The sequence below is a fragment of the Dasypus novemcinctus genome, chromosome 8, assembly GCF_030445035.2.
Source record: "Dasypus novemcinctus isolate mDasNov1 chromosome 8, mDasNov1.1.hap2, whole genome shotgun sequence".
Lineage (NCBI taxonomy): Eukaryota > Metazoa > Chordata > Mammalia > Cingulata > Dasypodidae > Dasypus > Dasypus novemcinctus.
The window spans coordinates 80,357,925-80,372,280 of record NC_080680.1 but is presented as its reverse complement, the minus strand read 5'-3'; the positions used below and the strand labels follow the sequence as shown (position 1 = coordinate 80,372,280).

Sequence of the window (14,356 nt, the reverse complement as noted above, 5' to 3'; positions counted from 1 at the left end):
AGCTCTATCTACTGGGCCAAGTCTGCTTAGGAACTGAAATTACTGATAGGAATGTTGTAGTGAATAAAATAGAAATTATCTCTGACCTCATGGAGCTTAAAATCTGATGGTGGTGCTTGGTGGGGTGGGGGACAGGCAGACAAACAGTCATGTAAATAAAAATATAATAATAAAATGTGATAAATGCTATGAATAAAAAGTACAGCATATTAATAGGACCTTGTTAAGATTGGGTGGGTCAGGGAAGGCCTCTCTGGTAAAATGATGTTAAAGCTGAGGCTTGAAAGTTAGACAAGGAGGAGTGGAAACTACATCCCAAGTAGAAGGAACAACGTGTGCGTAAGGCCCTGAGGCAAGAATGCAGTTGGGGGTGCAGAAAAACTGAGAGAATGCCAGTATAGCTGAAAGTGTCCATCATACCTGATAACATTGCTGATCTTGACAATAACAATTTCAAGGGAAGTGTAGGAACTAAAGTTAGACAGGAGAATGTTCAAGAGTGAATAGATACAGGGAGAATTACTGGCCATTGTATGTCCTCCCATGGCTCACTGGGTGGACTGTGGGAGAGTGTGGGCTATGATGTGGACCATTGACCATGAGGTGCAGCAGTGCTCAGAGATGTATTCACCAAATGCAATGAATGTCTCATGATGATGGAGGAGATTGTTGCTATGGGGGGAGGAGTGGGGTGAGGGGGTGGGGGTATATGGGGACCTCATATTTTCTGAATGTAATAAAATAATAAATAAATTTTTAAAAAAGGGCAAAAAAAAGAGAGAATAGAAAATTGAGTAGGTAGAGTACAGTATAGGTGGCCAGTGAAGGTTGGCTGTTAAAGAGAATAGCAAAATGGACAGTACCCAGAGGGTGATGTGGGCATGGGAATTTATTTTTAAATTACTAGTTACTTTACCAAATTTATGTATGCACATGGTTACAAAATGAAATAGTACTATAATATTATGATAACAAATAGCATTCCCCAGCTCTACCCCTTTCCATGTCTGTGCTGCTGGCTAGCAACTATTACTTTCAAATCATTTAGCTATTTTGTCTGGTATTTGTGTCAATATTTCTAAATAATAAGCTTATTTAATTATTTCTTGATTTTAAAGATTATCTTTTGACTTCTTATTATGGGAGACAAAAATTAAGCATTCTTTTTTTCCCAAGATTTATTTTATTATTTATTTCTTTCCCCTTCCCCCACATTGCCAGCTCTCTGTGTCCATTTGCTGTGTGTTCTTCTGCGTCCACTTGTAATATCACATGGCACTGGGAAACTGCATCTCTTTTTTTGTTGTTGTTGTGTCATCTTGCTGCATCAGCTCTCTGTGCGTGCTGTGCCACTCCTGGGCAGGTTGTGCTTTTTTTCATGCAGGGCAGTTCTCCTTGCGGGGCACACTCCTTGAGCATGGGGCACCCCTACACGGGGACACCCCTGCATGGCATGGCACTTCTTGCATGTGGCAGCACTCCCACATGGGTGAGGAGGCCCTGGGTATAGAACCCTGCACCCTCCATATGGTAGGTGGACACTCTTATCAGATGAGCCACATCCACTTCCCAAACTTAGCATTTTTAATATCAACCTTTCTCACAATTTCTGGTTTAATCAATGTCCAGTGTTTACTAAGATTTGTTAGTCTGTGGGCCCTCTTGTTATTACTTTATAATTAATAAAATTAATTTTAATACTTGACTGTCCTTTGGTTTAGTTTTTGATATAATTATCTCTAATTCTTCCCAAATTCTCTAACGGAACTGTAAAAATTCCTCTCAATACAATTTCCAAATGGTCCAATACAGTTATATTCCCATCCCCCACCCCCTGCTGTAAAACCTCCTTTTCAGAGCTCCATTCTGAACTGACTCCTCTGGGCTTGCTATACCATCATGCTGGGTTTCCTTTTATCATCATCCTAGGAATTTCCTTCCCTTCTTTCCTTCGTTAGGTGCCCTGTGTTCTAGATCATATGATCTCTTCATTCTTGTTTACTCTCTCATTTTGTTGGAGCACATCCTCTAATATCTTCTTAAGAAAGGATCCACAGGAGTGTATTTTTAAAATTTCTACAACTGAGAGTTCGTCTGTGTATAAAATACCAAGCTAACATGGTGGACGATGGGTATGGGGAAAGGCAGGAAGAGACGAGAGGTGGAGGCGTCTTTGGGACATGGAGCTGCCCTGGATGGTGCTTCAGAGGTAATCACCGGACATTGTAAATCCTCACAGGGCCCACTGGATGGAATGGAGGAGAGTATGGGCCATGATGTGGACCATTGTCTATGAGGTGCAGAGGTGCCCAAAGATGTACTTACCAAATCCAATGGATATGTCATGATGATGGGAACGAGTGTTGTTGGGGGGGGAGAGGGGAGGTGGGGGGGGTGGGGGTGAATGGGACCTCACATATATATTTTTAATGTAATATTATCACAAAGTCAATTAAAAAATAAATAAATAAAATACCAAGCTATAAATCAATTTCTTTCAGAAATTGTCTACTAGTTGGATTCCAATATTCTTAAGTCCAATGCCATTCTGACTCCTGATATTTGTATATCATTTCCATGTAACTTAAAAAAAAACAGTTTTGAGGGAAGCAGCTGTGGCTCAATCAATTGGGCTCCTGTCTACCATACAGGAGGCCCTGGGTTCATGTCCCAAGCCTTCCTTGTGAAGGCAGGTTTGCCCGCATGCTGCAGAGAGCCACCTGGCCCGCAAGCACTGCAGAGAGCCAACTCAGCAAGTGACACAACAAGAGGGAGACAAGCAAAAACACAGAAGAGTGTGCAGCAAATGAACACAGAGAGCAGAGAGCAAGCAAGCTGCAATGGGGGAGGGGAAATAAAATAAATAAATACAGACACAGAAGAACCCACAGCGAATGGACAGAGCAGACAGCACACATATAGCCACAAAGGGGGGATATTAAAAAAAAAAAAGTTTTGAAATTTCTCTATATCCCTAGTGTTCCAAATTTTCATGATGCAGTACCCTGAGTGGGTTATTTCTATTTGCTGGGCATTCAATTTGGAGACTTATATCCTTCAGTTTTGGGAAATGTACACACACACACAATACATATATGCATTTTATTTTATTTTTTAAAAAGATTTATTTTATTTATTTCTCTCCCCTTACCCCCCCATTGTCTGCTCTCTGTGTCCATTCACTGTGTGTTCTTCTGTGTCTGCTTGCATTCTTTTCATGCAGCACTGGGAAACTGTGTTGTTTTTTTTTGTTGTGTCATCTTGCTGCATTAAGCTCTCTGCGTGTGTGGTGCCACTCCTGGGCAAGCTGTGCTTTTCTCATGTGGGGCGGCTCTCCTTGCACGTGGGGCACCACTGTGCGGGGGAAACCCCTGCATGGCACAGCACTCCTTGCGCACGGCAGCACTGCGCATGGGTCAGCTCACCACACGGGTCAGGAGGCCCTGGGTATCGAACCCTGCACCCTCCATATGGTAGGTGGATGCCCTATCAGTTGAGCCACAACTGCTTCCCTTATATATACATTTAAAAAATAACTTCCTCCCCACTTATATTAAAGGTATAGAAAATAGGGGGGCTAAATGATGGAACAGTGTCCCTGAGAAGCTGCAGTGGCTCAAGAAATTCTATATAGTGTGAATTTAGGAGCAAAAAACAGATCAAAAGAGGTGGGAGAAATCAAAGCATTGTCTTGAAATTTCATTTGTTAAACAACCAGTGTTTTAATTCAGAACATAGATTTACTCAGACTATAGGTTTGTTCATATCATTTAGGATACTTTACTGTATGCACAGAAAACCAACCTGAAAATTGCTTAAACAATAGAGGAAATTTATTGTCAAATATATCAAGAATCCAGAGGTAGGGTTACTGTGGGGTTAGTTAGGCTTAACACATCATTCAAATCTTCCATCCTTAGGTCACGGGATGGCTACTAAAATCTCAGTCATCACATCCAGATTGATAACATTCATAGGCAGTGGGGAGAAAGGTGGATACCTAATCAAACTCTATTCTATTTCAAAGGAGGAATGGGGAAATGGCTGTTGGGCAGACAATCAACTGTATATATTTCAGGGCACTACTATGGCTGAAAAGGTAATATACAAGGGCATCAGGGATGGATTAGCCTTTGTTTAAGAGGTGGGATACCTCCTCTATTGCAACTACAGAGGAGAGGATGCTGTAGACACATTTACAGATTTGATGGTAGGGAGAGTAGAGAGTTAATCTCTGATAGCTTCCTTTTTTCTTTCTGAGGTATATGAGTCAAGGTCATCACTAGAGAGGATGGAAGGAAGAAAGGAAGTTTGGATTTGAGGAGAGTAACGAAGGCATAACATATTTGTTCAGAGTGGAAGAGCAATCTCATTAGAGATTGCTTAGAGTAATAACTGAATCTGCTGGACTGTACAGTTTTCTCCACCTATAGAAAATATGAGGAGTTATGTTCATTCAGGTTGGGATTTTATCAGGTAAGTATATTTTTAAAAGAGTGATTGTGATATTGGTGAAATTTTAACAATGTTAAAGAACTACCAGTGAGAATACATTAAGCCATGAGCCATAAAACCTAAGTAGTAACATGGACAAATACTTATGAATTAAGGTTAATGGAAAGAAAGGAGAACACCAATGGAACTGAATTTATAGTTCAGAAACAGACCCTCACACCTAGGGCAAGTGATTTTTGACAAGACTGCCAACCCCACCCAGCTGGGGAAGAACAGTCTATTCAACAAATGATGCTCTGAGAACTGGATATCTACAGCCAAAGGCAAGAAAGAGGGCCCTTACCGCACACCTTCTATAAAAATTAACTCAAAATGAATCAAAGATCTAAATATAAAAGCTGGAACCATGCAACTACTCAAGAAAATGTAGGAAACATCTTCAAGATCTGCTGGGAGGTGGTGCACTCTTAAACATCACACTGAAAGCACGAGCAATGAAAGAAAACATGGATAAATGGGACCTCCTCAAACTTAAACACTTCTGTGATTCAAAGGACTTTGTCAAGAAGGTGAAAAGGCAGTCCACTTAATGGGAGAAAATATTTCGAAACCATATATCCGATAAGGAAACCATATATCCCATATATCCGTTTTATAAAAAGAGATCATACAACTCTACAATAAAAGAGCAAGCAATCCAATTAAAAAATGGGCCAAAGACTTTAGTAGACATTTCTCTAAAGAGGAAATACAAATGGGCAAAAAGCACATAAAAAATGTTCAATATCTCTAGCTATCAGGGAAATGCAAATCAAAACGACAATGAGATATCATCTCACAGCACACAGAATGGCCATTATTAAAAAACAGAAAACAGTTAAGAGCTGGAGAGGAGGTGGAGAAATAACCAAACACTCCTTCACTGTTGGTGGGATTGTAAAATGGTGCAGCCTTTGGGGAAGACAGTTTGGTGATTTCTCAGGAAGCTAAATATAGAACTGCCATATAATCCAGCAGTTCTTCTATTGGGAATATATCAAGAAGAACTGAAAACTGTGACACGAACAGACATCAGCACACCCATGTTCATAGCAGTGTTATTCACAATTGCCAAAAGATGGAAACAACCCAAATGTTCATCAACCAATGAATGGATAAATAAAACATGATATATACACATGATGGAATACTATGCTGCAGTAAGAAGAAATGAAATTAGGACATATATGATAACATGGATGAATCTTGAAGACATTATGGTAAGTGAAATAAGCCAGACACAAAAGGACAAATATTGCGTAGTCTCACTAATATGAGCTAAATACAAAGAATAAACGCATGGAGTTAAAAACCTAGAGTATAGGTTATTTGGAGATAAAAGGAGGGCTGTGAAGGAGTACTGATGCTTTATGTATGTATAACTTTTAATTAACTTGACTGTAAATGTGTGGAAATGGATAGAGCTGAGGGTAACACATTATAGTGAGTAGCAGCTGGTTTATAAATGGGATTGTGGCTGAAAAGGGTAGTCAAGGGATGTAAATGTCAACTGAAAGACAGCCAGAGAATAATCTAGGGACTGAATAACATAGTGAGCCCAGAGGTGGATGAGACTTGTGGTTTATAATACAAATGCAAGAAAGTCCTTTTATGAACTAGAACAATGTATATCCCTATTGCAGGGTAGTGGGAATGTGGAGAAGCATGGGAAGAAAACAATTAATGTAACTTATGGACTATAGTTAACAGCAATACTGCAATATTCCTGCACCATGCGAAAGATGTACTGTGCTAATAATAGGGGGGTATGGGAAATATAGGCCAAATGTATGCTATGGACCATAGTTAGTGGTAATAGTTTGATGATGTTATCTCATAATCTGTAACAAATATTCCACAACCATGTGGTGTGTTGGTGAGGGTTGTTGTATGGGAATTCTACATATGTGAATGATTGTTTTGTAGGTTCACAATATCTGTAATAAAAATATATTAAAAAAAAGAAAAATCAGAATACAAAATAATTTTAATGCTACAATTACATTCATGCAAAATCTATATACTCACAAAAACAGAAAAGATAGGCAGGTGGGGTTGTGGGTGATTTAAATTTCTTCTTTTATTTTTTATTGTTTTTTTTAAAAAAAGATTTATTTATTTATTTCTCTCCCCTCCCCGCCCCCCACCCCGGTTGTCTGTTCTCTGCGTCTTTTTGCTGCATCTTGTTTCTTTGTCCGCTTCTGCTGTTGTCAGCGGCACGGGAATCTGTGTTTCTTTTTGTTATGTCATAAAAATATGGAACGCTTCATGAATTTGTGTGTCATCCTTGCGCAGGGGCCATGCTAATCTTCTCTGTATCGTTCCAATTTTAGTATATGTGCTGCCGAAGCGAGCACTTTTTATTGTTTTTATGTTTGTTTTTTTTTTAATTTTTAAAAAATCCTATTTATGCTTCAAGGCACAGCTCATAGGTCTTTTTTAAGGCCTAATCTGGTCCATTAGTCACCACTACCATCCTATCATCTATACTTCTTTAAAACTGGTTTTATAGAGCTAAAATCAAGCTTATTTTGGAACCAGACTAGAATTTTTGTGAATGTTACTAAATCCATGGGATCTTTGGTGGAAGCAAAGAAGCCTCAGGTATGTAGTAGAAATTTGATGAAGTAGGCTTAAGGTTACTTTAGCTACCATAATTCATTCATTCATTCTACAAATATTTATTGAGCTCATGGTGTTAGGCACCATGAATATATAACAGAATATAGAGCCTATCACAGGTTGGGGGGAATGAGGCAGGATGACATTTGATTCAAGCCAGACATTCAAAAGGGCTTCAAATGTAGCCTTTTGTCCTTATATTCAAATGAGGTTATAAATGCAGTACTTTAAAAAATAATAGCTTGATTGACATATGCCATAAAAGTCACCTTTTTAGAGTATACAATTCAGCATTTATAGTATATTCAGTACTGTGCACTCTTTACCATTCTCTAATATTGGAACATTTTAATCACCCCAAAAAGGAATCCCATTCCCATAAGCACTTCCTCCTTCTTCCCTTCCCCCTAGTCCCTGGCAACTACTAATCTGTTTTCTGTCTGTATGAATTTGCCTATTCTGGACAGTTCATATAAATAGAGTCATATATTATGTGGTCTTTTATTTCTAGCTTCTTTCACTGGGCATAATGTTTTCAAGGTTCATCCATGTTGTCTTATCAGAACTTCATTCCTTTTTAAGGCTGAATAATATTCCATTGTTTTATAATAATATCCCAGTTTTAAAAAATCAATCAGGTAATGGATATTTGGATTGTTTCTACTTTGGGGCTCTTATGAATAAAGCTGCTGTGAACCTTCGCATAAAAGTTTTTGTGTGAACAAGTGTTTCAAATCTCTTGAATATATACTTATGAGTGGAATTGCTAGGTCAAAATGTTTAACATTTAGAGTTAGTACCAAGCTGTTTTCCAAAGCAATGTAAGAAGGTTCCAAGTTTTCTATATCTTCACCAACATTTGTTACTGTTTTTCTTTTTCTTCTCATTCTGATTTTGATTTGCATTGCCCTAATAACTAATTTTGAGCATCTTTTCATGTGCTTATTGGTTGTTTGTATGTCTACTTTGGAGAAATGTATATACAAATCTTCTGCCTATTTTTAAATTGGGTTATCTATGTTTTGATGTTGAATTGCAAAAGTTCTTTATATATTCTGGAGAGAAGACCTTTGTCACATATGTAATTTGCAAATATTTTCTCCCATTTTTTTGGTTGTCTTTTCACTTTCCTGATGGTGTCTTTTGAAGCATAAAAGTTTTAAATTTTGATGAGGACCCATTTATCTATTTTTCATTTATGGTTCGTGTTTTTGGTGTCATATCTAAGAGACCACTGCCTAATCCAAAGTCACAAAAATTTATTCCTATGTTTTCTAAGTTTTGTACTATTAAATCTTACACTTAAAATAGATCTATGATCTATTTTAAGTTACCTTTGTATATAGTGTGAAATAGGGATCCAACTTCATTCTTTTGCTTGTGGATACCCAGCTGTTCCAGCACCATTTTAATTATTGAAATCAATTGTTGAAAATCAAGCGACCATAAATGTGTTATTTTTGAACCCTCAAATCTATTCCATTGATATATATTTCTAGCTTTATGCCAATACAATACCGTATTATACTGGAGCTTTGTAGTAAGTTTTAAAATTGGAAAGTGTAATTCCTCCAACTTTGTTCTTTTTCAAGATTGTTTTGGCTATTCTAGCTCCCTTCTGAATTTTAGGATCAGCTTGTCAATTTCCGGAAAAAAAAAAAAAAAAAAAGGCAGCTGGGATTTTGTAGGGATTGTTTCCATTTTTTGGCTATTATGAACAATGCTGCTATGATGATTTGCATGAACATATTTTTAATATTCTCAACCTGTTCTTAGGAGTAGAATTATTGGTGATATGGTAACTCTATGTTTAACATTTTAAAGAACTACCACACTATTTTCCAAAGTGCCTATACCATTTTAGAATCCCACCAGCAATGTATGAGGGTTTCAATTTCCCCACTTCCTCATCAACACTTGTTATTGTCTATAGTTTTTACTTTAGTCATCCTAGTGGAGGTGAATCTGTAGATCAGTTTGGGGAATACTGTCATTTTAACAATATTAAGTCTTCCAATCCATGAACATAGGCTATCTTTCCACTTATTTATGCCCTAATTTCTTAATGTCTTTGCAGTTTTCAGTGTACAAGTCTTACATTTGTTTTGATAAATTTATTTTCTTTTTGATGTTTGTAAATAGAATCTTTTTTAAAATTTATCTTTCTGATTGTTCATTGCTAGTGTATAGAAATACAACTGATGTATGTATATTGATCTTGCATCCTGCAACCGTGTTGAACTCATTTATTAGTTCTAATGGTTGTGTGTGTATATTCCTTAGGATTTTCTTTGCATAAAATCATGCCATCCATAGACAGAAATAGTTCTATCCCTTCCTTTCCAATCTGGATGCCTTTTCTTTCTTTTTCTTGCCTAATTGCCATGACTAGAACCTCCAGAATAATGTAGACTATAAGTGGTGAGAACAGATAACTTCTTGTCCCAGATCTTGGGAAAAGCTTTCAGTTTTTCACCACTAAGTATAATGCTAGCTGTGGGTTATTCATGAATACCCTTTTTTTAAAAAAGATTTATTTTTATTTATTCCCACCCCCCACCCCCCACCCGCCTGCCATTGTCTGCTCTCTTGTATCCATTAGCTGTGTGTTCTGTGTCTGCTTGCATTCTTGGCAGCACTGGGAATCAGTGTTTCTCTTTTTGTTGCGTCATCTTGCTGCGTCAGCTCTCTGTGTGTGCGGCACCACTCATGGGTGGGCTGCACTTTTTTCATGTGGGGTGGCTCTCCTTGCAGCATGTACTCCTTGCAAATGGGGCTCCCCTATGTGGGGGACACCCCTGTGTGACAAGGCACTCCTTGCATGCATCAGCACTGCATGTGGGCCAGCTCACCACAAGGGCCAGGAGGTCCTGGGTTCGTACTCTGGACCTCCTATATGATAGGCGGTCGCTCTCTCAGTTAAGCCATGTCCGCTTCCCATCATGAATACTCTTTATCAGGTTAAGGAAGTTCTCTTCTATTCCTAGTTTCTTGAGTTTTTTTTCAAATCATGAAAGAGTACTGAGTTTATGAAAAAATTTTTCTGCATCTATTGAGATTATTATGGTTTTTTTTGGTCCTAAATACAGTCATTTTTATATTAAAATTAATTTGTTAAATGTAAATATTTAAATAATGCCAATATTATCATAATCCTGCTTTGGATTATAATATATGAAAAACTCATAGGGTTATTTCTAATATATGAAGAACTTTAAAAAATGGAAATGGCCAAGTTCTCTCCAGTTCTCTGAGAAACCCTTGATTCAAAGATCCTCCTGCTGCTTTCATGGAGTTTATGTATGTAAATAATGTGTTAACTGTATAATGGTCCCTACACAAGGCCAGTGGAAGCATAGAGGAAATCACACTCAAATCTGCATGGGGTCATCTGGGGAAGAGCAGAGCTCTCTCAATATTCAGGAAGCCCAAAGCATGTATATTTTTAAAAAGCATATATATTTATTATAAAAGATATTTTTAAAAAGATTTCTCTCCCCTTCTCCCACCCCGCCCCAGTGGTCTGTTCTCTGTGTCTATTCGCTGCGTGTTCTTCTTTGTCCACCTCTGTTATTGTCAGCGGCACGGGAATCTGTGTCTCTTTTTTGTTGCATCATCTTGTTGTGTCAGCTCTCCGTGTGTGCGGCACCATTCTTGGGCAGGCTGAATTTTCTTCTGCGCTGGGTGACTCTCCTTATGGGGTGCACTCCTTGCGCATGGGGCTCCCCTACGCGGGAACACCCCAGCGTGGCAGGGCACTCCTTGCGCGCATCAGCACTGCACATGGACCAGCTGCACACGAGTCAGGGGGGCCCGGGGTTTGAACCGTGGACCTCCCATGTGGTAGACGGATGTCCTAGCCACTGGGCCAAGTCCGCTTCCCTATTACAAAATATTCTAAAAACAGATGGTTTTCATATTGTGAGCTAAAAAGTATAGTTAGGAAAATTTTTCTTAGCTGCAGGCATAGGTCTTAGACTAAAGGGGAAAAAGGGATCTATAACTCGTTCTTGGTTTCACTGAGCTCCTAAGTTAAGGCTAAGGGTTTCGCATAGGAATTGGAGGACTATATATATACAGTACTTATTTTAGTTATATTTCTCTTAATCCATAGTTAGTTTGTAGTGGGTAGTCAACTGAAGATTATGGGATTCCAAATCCAACCATTTCTCTTAACCATTTTCTACTTTGGAGTCAGATGGAGAAATATCTGTCAGTGGCTTTCAAACTGTGTTTTAAAGAGTGGCCTCAGAGGACTATGGAAGGGAGATGACGGGGATGGGAAGGAAAGGAGGGAGAGAGAGGGAAGAACAGGTTAGGCTCTACTTCCTCCAACTCTGTGCTTTCAACAAACACAACTCGCTTTTATCTTTGGTGTCCACTTTCCCGTAGAATATACTTGAACAAAGGGACCTTCTCTCTAAAAAAAGTTTGAAATTCTCTATTCTATACAATGGAGTCTCACAATTCAATAAAAAGCCATAGCAGTCTGTTTTTTTTCATGACATCAATGCCCGTTGTCATCCATCAGCACCACCTGGTTGTCAGAAAGGGATTATGAATGTATAATAGGGGCATGTAGTCTTGCTTGCAGGCCTCCCTTTCTCTAATCTAATCTCTAATCTCTAATCCAATCTCTAATATTTCTCTATTTATAAATAAACTAATAATGTTGCATGTTGTTGTGTTGGATGTTAAGCAAAGCACATTATATGAGTCAGCATATAAACTGAAATAGACACTGTGCTAAGAATTCAACTATAGCTATAACTATAGAGAATAATATTTTAAAGAGTAGAACAGCTCTTGTACAACCAAACAAGAGACGTTCTTCAAAGTTGTCACCTTGGGAGGCTTAATTTATTCCAGAAGTGCTCTTATTATTCAAAATATTTCTATAACTCTCTTTGAGAAATGCAAACAATAACAACAACAAAACCCACCCAGCCAAACTACAGAATTGAGAAAAATAATTGTTTTAGGCCACTAAGTTTTGAGGTGGTTTGTTATAAGGTAATAGATAAGTAAGACAGTAATGTTTAAATCACTATTCCTTGTGGGATATTTTTATTTTCTTCTTTTTTTTCTTTGTGGGATATTTAAAAGGAAATCATTAACCTTACAGAAAAACTCTGGCTATCTAGAACCCTCAGAGAATAAGTTGTTCTGGACAATGAAGTTTGGCCACATCCTTCAATAAGCAGAATATAACATCCTTCAAATAAGTGAAGAGAAACAACTCCAGGATAAATGGGACCCGCAGTAGGCTCCCAACTTTCTCCTCTTGAGTTTTTGTTTTCCTTGGAGTCACCTAAATCCCACCTACGCTGCCTTCAAGGGTACTCTGCTCTCTTTTTTTCTTTACCTGAGCAAGAATAAAAACAACTTTCCAGCTTTCCCTAAAAATAGTATATACTGGGCTGGATTTTCTTTTTTAAAAGAATTGTACAGGAAAAGAAAGGAAGTACAAAAGTATAAAAACAGATAAACAAGTTAAATATAGATTTTTGGATCCTAAGATAAACAAGTTAAGTATAGATTTTATATCCTAGGATAACTAAATTCTAGCCAGAAGATGGCTGACTTTGTTTTTCTCTGTACCCAGTTATCAGTTGGTTGTCCTTGTCTGCAGGACCTCACAAAAGAAGCCAGGAACACAAACATATCAGAGCGCTTGCCATTTCCTCTTCCAACAAAGACAAAAAACTAGCTAGTTAAACCAAGAATTCCAGAGAATAGCAGTTTTCTCCTTTAAGTATCAAAATTAATTAAAAGAGGTTTGTGATTTGATACAGCTCTTCCTAAAATGTATTATGTACTCTTATTGTATACACAGTTTGTAGGCTAGGATTCTTGATGACTCACTGTTAACACTGATTAATATACTAGGCTAAAATACAGTTTTGTTCTCAGTGCCTAATTAAGGGCTTGCATACCAAATCATCAAACTTGTAAGGTGTAAGAGTAAACATGGTGCAGGAGAGTTTCTAGCTATGAGCTACACTTCTGTGTTAGAATTCTCTCAGAGCAGTGGTGGCATCTAGACACTCAAAATAATGCTCTCATTTTGCATGACGACTCATTTAACAGGAACGACAGTATCATATGCCAGTGCACGAGCTGGTGTTTTTCTGGGTAGCCTCAATACCGATGAATCAGACCATCCTAACAGAGCTTGCCCTTACCCTAACACGCAATGATCCATGTCTTCAGTCAAGAGATTCTTAACAGGGTGTTCAGTCCATGTGTAAGAGAAACAGGACGAAAAAGGATGAATTATTGCAAGCAAGTCCCAGAGAGAAAAATAGAACACATACACTTCCCTCTGAACTAGGGTTGGCATATTTAGCAAATAAAAATACAGGCATTCTGTATTTTATCTGGCAACACTGTGAAGTAGTAGAAGTGCGGAGAAAACATAACAAATAATTAAGAGTGTCCTGGGGTTACTGAGGTCTTGACCATCCTGGCACTTAGATAGGGAAAAGAAGAAAAGCCCATTAAAAATGTATGGGTTACAAAAAAAAAGGGCGAGGGGGCGGGGGGAAGAGTATTGTTCTCTAGAAGTTCAGCTTAATCCAGCTCAGGAGCCCCTACCCACTCTGAGTTTGAGACAGGTCAGAGGGTGGGAGAAAAGAGAAAGTGGAGAAGAATAAATCAAAGCTCTATGAGTAAATGAGAACATATCCAGGCTTCAGTTACGTTTGGCTTCAAAAAGGGACCTTAAATATTCAATGTAAAAATCAGAGGAAATGAGATTTTGACCTGGCTCAAAGCAAAAGAGAAATTAGCAGTGGTAAAGTACACCACAGTCATACAGCAAAATCAGGGGCAGAGATAACAATAATGGGGTTAGCAGCTGCTTCTGCTCTTCCTTCCACTAAGCCACAGCTCTGCTTAATTTCCAAGGAGCTTCCTAAGAAACTCCAGCCACTGTTTTTCCTTATTAGTACTGTAAGCCCCAGTTACTAGTAAGGCAACTACTTTTTAACTTATATGCTTCTATAGCTTTCCAGGCATTGTTTCATCACTCAGCCAGACCATCCACTTCCACACTGAAACTGGGCCAATACTGAGGTTTCTGAACCCTCAGGAAATTGAATCTGCTCAGGTCATCCTCCTAGAAATCAACAAAAACAGGTTTCAGGCTCTCTGTTCTTTGACAATTACATCTTTAAAGGCCTCGTGTTCTTTTTTTAATTAATGATGCTGCTCACAGCGGTAATCCTTGCCTCATTCT

The 14,356-nt window shown here is 38.3% G+C and overlaps 1 protein-coding gene and 1 non-coding gene across 20 annotated transcripts in view; both read right to left on the bottom strand.

Annotated features, from left to right (window-relative positions):
* Positions 1-14,356, bottom strand: part of RUSC2 (RUN and SH3 domain containing 2) — a 61,099-nt gene that overhangs the window by 45,210 nt on the left and 1,533 nt on the right. The window lies entirely within an intron of this gene.
* LOC111763875 (U6 spliceosomal RNA) lies at positions 6,745-6,851 on the bottom strand. The gene has a single exon (XR_002796619.2). It is a non-coding gene; the product is annotated as a U6 spliceosomal RNA (small nuclear RNA).